This window comes from Cervus canadensis, chromosome 33, assembly GCF_019320065.1.
Source record: "Cervus canadensis isolate Bull #8, Minnesota chromosome 33, ASM1932006v1, whole genome shotgun sequence".
In the NCBI taxonomy this organism is placed as follows: Eukaryota; Metazoa; Chordata; class Mammalia; order Artiodactyla; family Cervidae; genus Cervus; species Cervus canadensis.
In genome coordinates, this window is record NC_057418.1 from 6,209,215 (window position 1) to 6,221,330 (window position 12,116).

Sequence of the window (12,116 nt, forward strand, 5' to 3'; positions counted from 1 at the left end):
ATTATTCCACCGGTCACTGATATTCTATTTTTGATTTTTAAAGTAATTTTTATGGCTAATTTGCTCATAATTATTAATAATTCTGATAGATAATTCAAAAAAGATAAGCAATATCAACAATTCATATCATATGTTTAGAAATAGCAATTATTTTTCTCTTTTAAAACTTATATCTCATTTTCTTTTTTGTATTACTGTCTTGGCCAGGACATGCAGTTTGTATTGATCATAGCAATGATAGTAAACATTCTTATCTTTACTTTTTTTTTCTAGCATTATGGGAATTTTATTTGGAAGTGAACTTTTAACTATTAATACAAATGCCAAGAAATACTACACAAAACATCCGCAGGATTTTTTTTTCATCTTTTTTTCTTTAAATTGTTCACAAGCATTTCCTACATAATCCAACATACAACAGAGAAATGGTACATCTTTTTCTTTCAATTTGCATACAATGGAAAAACAAGAAAATATATATATATTTTACAAAGTTTAACTAATAGACACTACCAAGCTGGCAGTTTAAGTCTATACGTGAGAAATTATCTAATAAAAAATAATCAGAATTTATTTAGCATCAGTCACTTCCATAACCAAGTATTATTCTGATTAATAAAACTTGTCATTAAGCTTCTGGTATAAACTTATACCACTATTCCATTGGTTGTGTTGCTCCCCACCTTGGTTCTTCAGAATCAACGAACAGAAAATCGTTGCAAAGTAGGGGCAAGCATTTGCAAAAACAAACAAAAATCCCCAGCTTATTATAAGCATGAATGTGTGGTGGAATTTCCTCCCAAGCAATGAACTTCAAATCATTAAGAATCACCAGAACTGAGTATTGTCAAGATACTTTGCCTAAGTCCAAGAAGAGATGCCATTTATTTATATCCAACAGAGGACTGAAAATTAAACTTAGTGTTCCATTTGGGGGTAGGTTGGAAGGAATTCAGCCATTTGAAAAATGACCATCTTAAAAAAAAATGACCACCAAAAATAGGTCCACTAAATTTATTTTAAAAATCATAAAACGTTTCTTACAAAAGCGTTACATTCTGCACGCTGCTCTGAATAGATGCCAGGGACATATGGACTACTGTTACTTTTCCTCATTGTCCCACCACCCCAAATGTCACAGTGACCACAAAGCAAAGTGTTCACAATAATTACATGGGGGGACTTCTTTAAACCACCTACAATGAACAAAAATTAAAATTCACTCACTCTGCTGCTGTTTCAAAATTTCAATGTTAGTTTTTGCACACCCTCCCCCACCCTCGACCCCCCACCCTGTTTGTAAGGAACTAAAACATTACATCTGGTCAACAGCAAAGATTTCACTACACCTCAAATGCAGAACACCTATGAAGCAGAGGAATGTTGGCTTTTTAAATAGAAGCAGATTAAAAAATATATATATATGCAGGACTCCTTCAGTTCTTCACTAGTCTTAGAAAAACTTTCCAGAATACTGCTTCACACTATAAAAAAGAAAAAAATATCTTGCATTAGAATCCTTCAACACCTGCATACTGCTTCACACTGATCTGCAGCAAATACTGGGCATTCTGTATCTGGCCCTGTGTTCCTGTAACGGTAATGATCCGATCTTCGGATCCTTCTAAAGGCTCATCAATTTTGATCGAAGCTCCTGACTCATGACGGATTTGTTTCATCCACTGACCTCCTTTGCCAATGATAGATCCAGCCAAATCTTTGGGAATAGTTAATTGTGTAGTAATAAGAAGTCCACCAAGATCACCATATGAGCCACGACCCCCTACGTAGGAATAATCATATCCAGAGCCACCCTGTGGTCCATAAGCCATCTGCCACTCTGATGGGCTCCATGTATCTATTGCAGGGTCCCAGGTTTCACCAGCACTGAAACCACCCATGCCGTCATAACGGTCTCCAGGTCTTCCTCTTTTGTCATAGGGCATTAGATCTCCTCCTCTAGGGCGTGGGGGTGGGGGAAGAGGAAGATTCCGAGCTCTACTACCGCCCTGGCCACCTCGTCCGGGAGGGGGTGGAGGAGGTCCTCGAAGAGGGCTCATATCATCATAATCTCTTCTGGAGGGACGCATGGGATGCCCACCCCAACCAGGTGGCATTCTGTCAAAACCACCTCTTCCCCACATGGGAAACCCCACGGGACGTCCACAGCGGTCATCAAACATCATTGTAAAACCACTGTAATCATAGGTTTCATCATAAGAATTGGGATTGTAAGGCTGAGCGCGTCCTTTGATGGGAGACTCTGATATAAGATCAAGGATGATCTTTATGCACTCTGCAACCCTATCAGGTTTTCCTCTGATAAGAATGACTGTCAGTAGATTGAGGACAACATTCCTGGCAAAGCTTGATTGTTGTCTGAGTGTTCTCTCGAAGTTCTTTGATTTTAGCACCTTTGACTCCAATAATTCCTCCTGCCAGCCTGATGAAGCAACAGTCTCAACTCGCAGTCAAAGTTGCTTCCTTTATAGTGTTGGTAATGTAAGCATTCCACAGCATCAGGTTCGAGCGGGAGGTGGCTGGTTGCAGTGGGTGATGGCAACTGCAGGCCCTCTTCCAAGGTAGGGATGATTTTCTTCAGAATTTCTCCAATCATTTCAATATCAGCACTGATACTCAATGCGTGCTTGGGGCCACTGCTGTCTGGGACGGAAACACTGGCATGGTAGTCTGTATGGAGAGCCTTAATATTCTTGCCTCCTTTTCCAATCACTGCCCCAGCATTCTTGCTCTGAAGCAGAATGCGTAATTCAACCATCTCAGCAGTGTTTCTAGATCTTTTAAAAGCTTCTTCCTCTTCCACATCTTCAGCAGGGCGTTTACCAAATTCGCCATTGATTTCAGTGTTGGGAAAGGTTTCCTCTGGCTGTTCAGTTTCCATTTTCTTGTATTCAAGGGACACACCAATCTGGCAAGGGTACAGTCCCTATGCCACCGTGCCTTCTCGGCTGGTCACAACTAGACAGAGAACCCTTCTTATCTTTAATCTTGGCTTAAAAGTTGGCTTAAAACTCAATATGCAAAAAACTAAGATCATGGCATCTGGTTCCATCACTTCATGGCAAATAGATGGGGAAACAGTGGAAACAGTGTCAGACTTTATTTTTCTGGGCTCCAAAATCACTGCAGATGGTGACTGCAGCCATGAAATTAAAAGACACTGGCTCCTTGGATGAAAAGCTATGACCAACCTAGACAGCATGTTAAAAAGCAGAGACATTACTTTGCCAACAAAGGTCTGTCTAGTCAAAGCTATGGTTTTTTCCAATAGTCATGTATGGATGTGAGAGTTGGACTATAAAGAAAAACTGAGCACCGAAGAATTGATGCTTTTGAACTGTGGTGTTGGAGAAGACTCTTGAGAGTCCCTTGGACTGCAAGGAGATCCAACCAGTCCATCCTAAAGGAGATCAGTCCTGAATATTCATTGGAAGAACTGATGCTGAAGCTGAAACTCCAATACTTTGGCTACCTCATGCGAAGAACTGACTCACTGGAAAAGATCCTGGTGCTGGGAAAGATTGAAGGGAGGAGGAGAAGGGGACGACAGAGGATGGGATGGTTGGATGGCATCACCAACTCAATGGGCATGGGTTTGAGCAAGCTCCGGAAGTTGTTGATGGACAGGGAAGCCTGGCATACTGCAATCCACGGGGTCACAAAGAGTCGGACACGAATGAGCAACTGAATTGAACTGATCTTTAATCTTAATGGTAAAGTATTTAAAATTTCATTATGAGGAAGGTGTTTGCTAAGGTTTTTGAGCAGTATCATCAATCAACCTGAGGACATTTTCTAACTAGTTATTTTGACATTTTTAAGTAAATTTTGAAATTTATTGCTTTTGTTTTCTTCCAACTCTTGGGAAAATATGGGGCAGTAGTTACAGTGCCATTTCCAACCATTTCAGAATGTCTCCATCTCTGTAACACGAGTAGGATTATATTTTTTTGTCCTCTGGAAGTCAGGTTGGCATTGTGACTTCCTTTGCCTTTATGCAGTGTGAGCAGAAGAGACGTGTCACTTTTGGACAGAAGTTTTCAAAGTTGGCACGATATAGTTCACCTTGCTCTCTTTTCCTGACTCAGCAATCATGTAAACATGTGTACAGAAGAAGCACCCATCCACCTGGATCCCTCAGTGATGAGGATAAGCAGAAGACACTTACAATTGATCATAATATATTACTTATTAATATCTTTTATTCCATAGCTTCTTTTTGTTGGTATTATCGTATGTTTGGTATACATAATAGGAAGAGCCAGGTAAGCAATGTAGCTTAGAGAATATTTTCTTTAAAAAACGTTTCTTTCCAAGTGTTAAGTGGGTGGAAGAAAATAATTGGGTATATAGTCCCTGTACTTGGCAATAATACACAATTTGTTAGAAGAAATTAATTAAATTCCTAAAGACAATTCTAGATATGTCCCATGAGCTTAAGAAAAAAAGAAAGTAAATAAATAATTTTCTAGGACGAGTATACTTCCTGTAACTATACTATGAGGAAAGTATAAAGATACAATAAGGAAGAGCAAGCTATACAACATGGCTTACTTATAATAGCAATTACATTTTAGGAGTATAAATTTGATTCACTCATAGGCATTGAAGATTTTTTAACAGGGAAGAAACTTTGTCTTTAGTTTAGGAAAGTGACTAAAAATATTGCCACTATATTTAGGATGAACTGCAGATATAGATTTGCATTCTAGAGATCTTGAAAGGTTGGGAGGGGCAAGGATTTTTATTTTTATTTTTTTATTTATTTTTGGTCATGTACTGCACTGCTTGTGGGATCTTAGTTCCCAGACCAAGGATCAAACTCAGGTCCTCAGCAGTGAGAGCTTGAAGTCCTAACCACTGGACTGCCAGGGAATTTCTGGGGCAAAGATTTTTAGTTGTTGCGGTGAGATATCAAGAAGAAGGGATGGAAAAGAAGGAACAGCTTTGAGTTTTATTCAGCTGTCTGCATATCCATCTATGACTAGACCTTTAAAAACCTAACATTCTTCACATTTGTATATTGCAAGTCATATAAATAGAGTCTGCAACTGGATACACCTTATTGGATATCCACCTCATATTTTATGTTACTGAGTTTATGTTAGTATTTTATGTTACTGAGTCAGGACACTGACTCAATGTACTAATATTTAACACAAAACCTGAAACTGAAAACATATATCTAGGAGGAGAAGGCTGGTAACACAAACTTCTGAGAATTAAGTAGGGTATTTTGGGGGATTTTGTTTGTTTTTGCCTTTTGTGCACAATAGGCAATTGTGATTCGGGTGCATTTGCTTATTCTGGGAGGAAAAAACCCTCCCCTAAAACAAAAGGACCATTATAAAGAGCTAGATGTAATCAACAACACCCGACCATGCCATATTTTCTATGCCTGTAACAGGGTCACTTTCAGGGACTGTGGACCAGACTTTGTTTCTTTCTTTTTAAAGGGCATTTTGGGAATTATAATACTTCTCCATGCTCTAAAGTATCATTTGTCCAGGGGAGAGGGTTTGGGTGTCAAGCATAAGAGGGATCTAGGGGCTTCTAAAGTGATCACTTTGGGAGTCACTTCATAATATATTTGTCGGCAAATCTTTCTTCCAATTCTGGTTTTGTTACCTTCTCTCTGCTTTCATTATAAACAGTGTACAAAGGGAGCTATCTTCCTGCTCCTCAAAATAACTACTTAGTTGGGTAAAATTTATAATGTTAGATTCTACTTTTAGCCAGGAAATGCAAACAAAGCCTGGAGACTGCTTGTTCCCTGACCCCAAATTCATTTCATGTTGCTATAGTATCACCCCTGAGAAAATGGGCCTGTCTGTTTTCCTCCCCATAGACGCACTCAATGGGCTTTTGTCAGCTCTTGAATTATAGCATTAAAATTTAAACACTAGGGATTTAATGGAGGATTATTATGACACTCCAGTGCATTCTTTCTGTTGCCACTAGCAACAACCGAAGGATGAAATAAATTCGTTGTTTTAGAGGTACTATTTTCTTAAAAGACGAAGGATCTACCTCACATTCTTGGAGTTTTATAAACTGGTCTATGCAGGTTATTGTTAACATGAGAAGAAGGCTGGTGGTATATAATACCAATCCAATAATTGAAAGACTTTTTTGTATTAGTTCACCAATCTACAAAGAAACGATATTTTCACAGGCCCCCAGAAGATGAACTTCAATCTGCTGCTCCCAAACACATTTTCCACTGTCTGGAAAATGTGCAAAGGGAATGGCACAGTGTTCTCCATCCCAAATCCTTCAAAGTGCTGGGGGGAAGAAAAGAATTCCTGCCAAAAGGCCCAGAGAGATCTGTCTGTCTGTATAGTATGGTAATGTCTGAGGCTAGTCCAGAGAGGTTTCTGGGAGAAGCCAGCTATTGAAATCTAATGAATGGAACTGAGAATTTCTTGTTACAATACTATTTGTTTATTTGCTTGGTCATATCCTTGTATCTAAGAGGACATCAAAATAAACAATAAAAGCAAGATATTGTTGTATTGTCTTTGAATTTCCATTTGAGTATATGTTCTGAGAAATTTTCTTATAGGTAAATTTGTAACTAGATTTATTTTCTCTGCCAGTCATTTAGTTATGTGTGATTTTTACCTCTTCCCTGTTCCATTGTCAGCATCCAGATTTATAGTCAGGATTGTACTATAATCCTGATATAATTATTTTGAAGGCACTTTTTAGCAAGAATACAAAGAAAAGCAAGGATGTATCCATATTTTTGTTGCTCTCTCAGTTACCAAAATATGGATAGATCCTTGCTTTTCTTTGTATTCTTGCTAGAAAATACTTTGAAAATATTTCACAATTTTTTTGTCTTTGGAATAAATTCAAGTTCATGGTAGAAATAATAAAAGATGAGTAGCGGGCTGTAAGTAAATAAATAGCCATTTGGATTTCTTTACTACCCAGAGATAATACCTCTTAACCTAAGTGGGATTCTTTACTTATGGCAATGAAAGTAAATCTTATTTTCACCAAGTACTTCCAGAGCTCTCTGTCTCTTTCTCAAAGGCAATTCTATTACCAATGTCTTTTGTTTCCATTCAGGGGTAGTCCATGCAGATTTATTTATATAGGAGACTTTTACATGAAAATGATACATTTTAAAGTTTTTATCTCCTAGCTTTCCACATATAGCTTTTCCACATAATAGTAAATCTTGAAACCAGAATTTGTATGTGAGAACACAAGGGTGATATTCTTGTGGGACCAGAAGGTTGGGGGTTTGAAGGAGAAAACTAAGAACATGGTTTTAAAGTTGGCTTTGCTAAGCAAGCCCTTTGTTCTATTTTTTAAGTTGTATGGACCTGGTCAATAAATTAAAAGGGTAATAAACATGCTTTTAATTTTGCTTTACATAACACTGGGAAAATACTGTCCATAAAAACAAAAAAAAAAAGTTAGCATTATTTTTATTTGTCATGTTTTGTGTTACTTTGATATGGTTTGTCTGGAACAACTCATCTCTCTAACATCTAGTCCCTAAATGAGAGATTTTTGTAGTTCTGTGTAGTTTGCTAGCAAAAACGGTGTTGCAATACATATCCTTGCAAACAGGATTGTAGACCCATGTATTAATCTGCTCATACTCTAAATTGCTAGAATATGAATGACTTAGATCAAAGCATAATACACAGAGACTTTAACCACAGTGGACCAGACCAGGTATTTAAAAGCACCTCTATAAATTAAGGACCAGTACCATTTCAGGAACCACACTGAGAGCCCCAGAGGGGCAACTTCCAATTTTCATGTCAAGCCGAGGTGTTTCTGAGAGCAGGCTGACTGTGCTCCTAAATATATCATTTTCCACCTGACAAGTCAGGTTCCTTAGACCTTCCCCTCCATGTAGGTCACTGAGTCCCTGGAGACCCGCCTTCACAGATGGAAATATCAGGCCATAGAGTCACAAGGGTTCTATGGATCAGGTGTTTAGCTTTGCCAAGAGCCTGGGCCATGCTATGCTAAGGCGCTTCAGCCATGTCTGACTCCCTGCGACCACATATATGGACTGTAGCCTGCCAGGCTTCTCTGTCCATGGAATTCTTCAGGCAAGAATACTGGAGAGGGTTGCTGTGTCCTCCTCCAGGAGATCCTCCGGCTCGGGGATCACACCTGCACCTCTCCCATCTCCTGCATTGACAAGTAGGTTCTTTACCACTAGCACCACCCTTGCCAAGAGCCTGAAAGTGAAAAGTAAAAGTGAAAGTTGCTCATTCGTGTCCGAGTCTTTGTGACCCCATGGGCTGTAGCCTGCCAGGCTCCTCTGTTCACGGAATTCTCCAGGCCAGAATACTGGAGTGGCTAGCCATTCCTTTCTCCAGGGGATCTTCCCAACCCAGGGATGGAATCCAGGTCTCCCACATTGCAGGCGGATTCTTCACTGTCTGAGCCCCCAGGGAGCCCCAAGAGCCAAGAACCTAGTAGCAAGCTATTAACTGGTTTCAGAAAACCTTACCCATACAGGCCGTTACAGAGCATGGAGTAGACTCTCTGTGCTACATAGCAGGTCCCTGTGAGTTATCTACTTTATGTGTGTGTGTGTGTGTTAGTCACAGTCATGTCTGACTCTTTTCAACCCCACAGGCTGTGGCCCGCCAGGCTCCTCTGTCCATGGGGATTCTCCAGCAAGAATACTGGAGTGGATTGCCATGCCCTCCTCCAGGGTGACCTTCCCAACCCAGGAATCGAACCTAGGTCTCCCGCATTGCAGTCAGATTCTTTACCGTCTGAGCCATCAGGGAAGCCCCATTTTATATATAGTAGAGCGTATATGTCAATCCCAATTTCCCAATTTATCCCTCCCCCTCCCCCCGCCATGCAATCGTAAGTTTATTTTCTACATCTGTAATTCTGTTTCTGTCTTGTAGATAAGCTCATTTGTAGCCTTTTTTTTTTTAAATTCCACATATAAGCAATATCATGTGATATTTGTCTTCCTCTGTCTGATTTACTTCACTCAGTATGACAATCTCTATCTCTCCCCATGCTGCTGCAAATGGGATTATGTTGTTCTTTTTCATGGCTGAGTTTAATAGATTAACTTTGCTGTACACCCTAAACCAGCACAGCATTATAAATCAACTGCTCCCCAATAATTTATTGTAAAAAGCCTAGCCCGGTAGCAATACCAGAGAGGCAATGAGGCTGCCTCCCTCTGCCAAGGACCCCAACTGACTGAAGGTTGTTAGCGACACTTGAGCTCAAAGGCGTCATTAGTGTTGTGAGTTCTATTAGCACTTCTCTACCTACAGCTCTTCTAGGACTGGGAGACTATCCTTGGCACTCCTGGGATGAAGAAGTACATGCAAATGTAGAAATAACAATAGTACATTAAATTGGCCCAAATCCCTCAGCCTCCAAGGTCACACTAGCTTCCTTTTCCCTCTGTAAGCCTTGCCCCAAATCCAGTCACCGAATCTGGATGCCTACTCCCCAGACAGGAGTAGGTAAGATGACACCTTGGGCAGTTGTATCCAATAGAGTTCTCCAGAATAATAACACTGATGGGAATGATCTTTGGTCTCTTTTGGGGACAGAGAGATCTCTGAAAAGCAGCTGCGATCAGGGTAGAATGGAAGAGAATAAGTAGAGGGCATTAGTGGAGAGAGAAGCTTCTTGCCAATAAGCAAGATACTGTATTCAGTTTGAGCAGGTTTTGAATAGGGTCTAGCTCAAGACTCACAAAAAGAACTAAATATTTTGGTCTGCCCAAAGTTCTGAGTTGAATAGCAAGGTCCTCATTGTTGACAGCAGTTTTTTGGCTTTGAGGACTCTTTGGTTCATCAGTTGCAGCCTCATTACTTTTTGGCTAAAGCTGTAGAGCTCAATGCCCTGTTGTCATGGTAACATTTGCTCATCCACTCTCCCGGAGGAGAGTGAGCAATAACCAGGGCACCATTTGAGCAGTTTGGTTCGATCCTAGCTGTCATTGCTCCAAACATTTATTAACAGGTGCGACTGCAGAGAATCATTATGTAATACCCAGCCCCCTTGCCTAAGATTGTCTGTCAGATCTCAGAGTCTTGTCATATTCCCAGACCTGGCCTGCAGGACCCTTGTTCATTTTCCTTCAGAAAGGCACATTTCGATTAGCATCCCATCCTTTTCACCAAAGCCGCTGAGAATTCTGATGGGTCTGATCTGTCTTGTGTGTGTGTACTTGGTCGATTAGTTGTGTCCGACTCTTTGCGTCCCTTTGGACTGTAGCCCACCAGGCTCTTCTGTCCATCAGATTTTTCAAGCGCGAATACTGGAGTGGGTTGCCATTTCTTTGTCCAGGGAATCTTCCTGACCCAGGGATCAAACCCTCATCTCCTGTGTCTCCTACATTGCAGGTGGATTCTTTACCTAGTGAGCTATCGGAGAAGCCCGATATGTCATCTTACTTGCAAGCTAACAAGTTAGTCAGCCACAATCTTATGGATGCTAAAAAATGACACAGGATTCCTAAGTCAGGGACAAAAGAATTTATTACAGAGCATGGTAAACAGCATGAACATCAGTTTACTTTTGAGAGTTCCTTCTGCTCCAAAATCTTACAGAGAAAGACACCTAGATATAGTCTACACATGCAGTGGTTGGCATTTCAAGAGAGGAACTATTAGCATACAGAAGGTCAATCTCTTACAATGAGTAATAAGCATGTCTACCTTTTGATCAAGAGAGATAATATCTTTATTATAGCAGACAGTAAGCATGCCGGCTCTTTGTCCCTGGGGAAGATCCTATCTCTATCAAGGTTTTTCACTATGCAAAACATCCTTAAAAATAGTTCAGAAGGAAAAACTGTCAGTTCCTCTGTTCCCAAGATATACCAAACTGTGAAAGACTTATTAGAATTCTTTCCTGACACATTCAATGGCTTGAATGTACTTATATGTATTCAACTAACCCCTCTCTATTCCTCCATTGGCGGCAATACTTTTATTAAAAACCAGTACCAGCTGCTGTAATAACCCTCACGCATTGCTTGTTTATTCCTTTTGGATAATTTCCCAGGTAGAGTGATTAGGTAGAAATGGATACATTTAATTCTAATATATTTTGCAGATTTTCTCTACCAAAAGGCAGTTAAAATTAACATTTCAAACAGGTGTGTCCAAGAATAACTTACTCCTTAATGTGGAAAAAATAAATGATAAGCTTCATATTCTTAAATTTAATATTTCCTAGAACAGCAACTTAATGCAGAGACCATAGAATTTAATTAGAACTTATTCCTAATAAAATGGGCTGCTATACAAAAATAGACTGGGTGGCTTATAAGTGATGGAAATCTAGTTCTTACAGTTCTGGAGGCTGGATAATTTATTCCTCACAGTTGTGGAGGCTGGGGTGTCCAAGATCAAGGCACTGACAGATTCAGTGTCTAGTGAGAACCCACTTCCTGGTTCATAGACACTTCCTGGTTCATAGCCGTCTTTTCACTATGCCCCCATAGGACAGGAAGGATGAGGGAGCTCTCCTACTACTGTCTGTATTATAAGGGCACTAATCCCATTCATGAGCATTCCACCCTCATGACCTAAGCATGTCCCAAAGTCCTTACTTTTAAATACCATCACATTGGGGGTTAGATTTCAACATGTAAATTTGGAGGGATACAAGCAAAGTTCAATAAGAAACCTTAAACATAATGGTTAGACAATTGATACAGCTGCTTTGAAAGGACAAAGCTCTCATATAGACATTATATTTAATCAGAAGGATAAGAAAAAGCTAGGAAATATTTACATGCTAGTTTTCATAAAATGTAATATAAATCTACATTTAGCCTATATCTTGTCATCATGAAAATTGAGTTTTTGTCTAAATTTATTTTAAAAGAAAAACAAAAGATTTTTCTATTACTAAAAGATTCTAAGAACTTTTCACTTATAATTCCAAATATATGGTTTTTTAAAATAAAAAGTACATTTGTTAATGTACTCTTTCTTATAAAACACTATATTCACTTGTTTTTAATTATGTTTCTTGAATGAGATTGCAGTCATCCACTTGTCTTATAATAATTAACTCATTCTGAGATATCACTGATTTATTCTGTTACTGCCTTGGTTGTG

At 39.4% G+C, this 12,116-nt stretch overlaps 1 pseudogene; it reads right to left on the minus strand.

Annotated features, from left to right (window-relative positions):
* Positions 1-381: 381 nt before the first annotated feature.
* On the minus strand, positions 382-2,948 carry LOC122434186 (annotated as a pseudogene).
* Between the last annotated feature and the right edge of the window lie 9,168 nt (positions 2,949-12,116).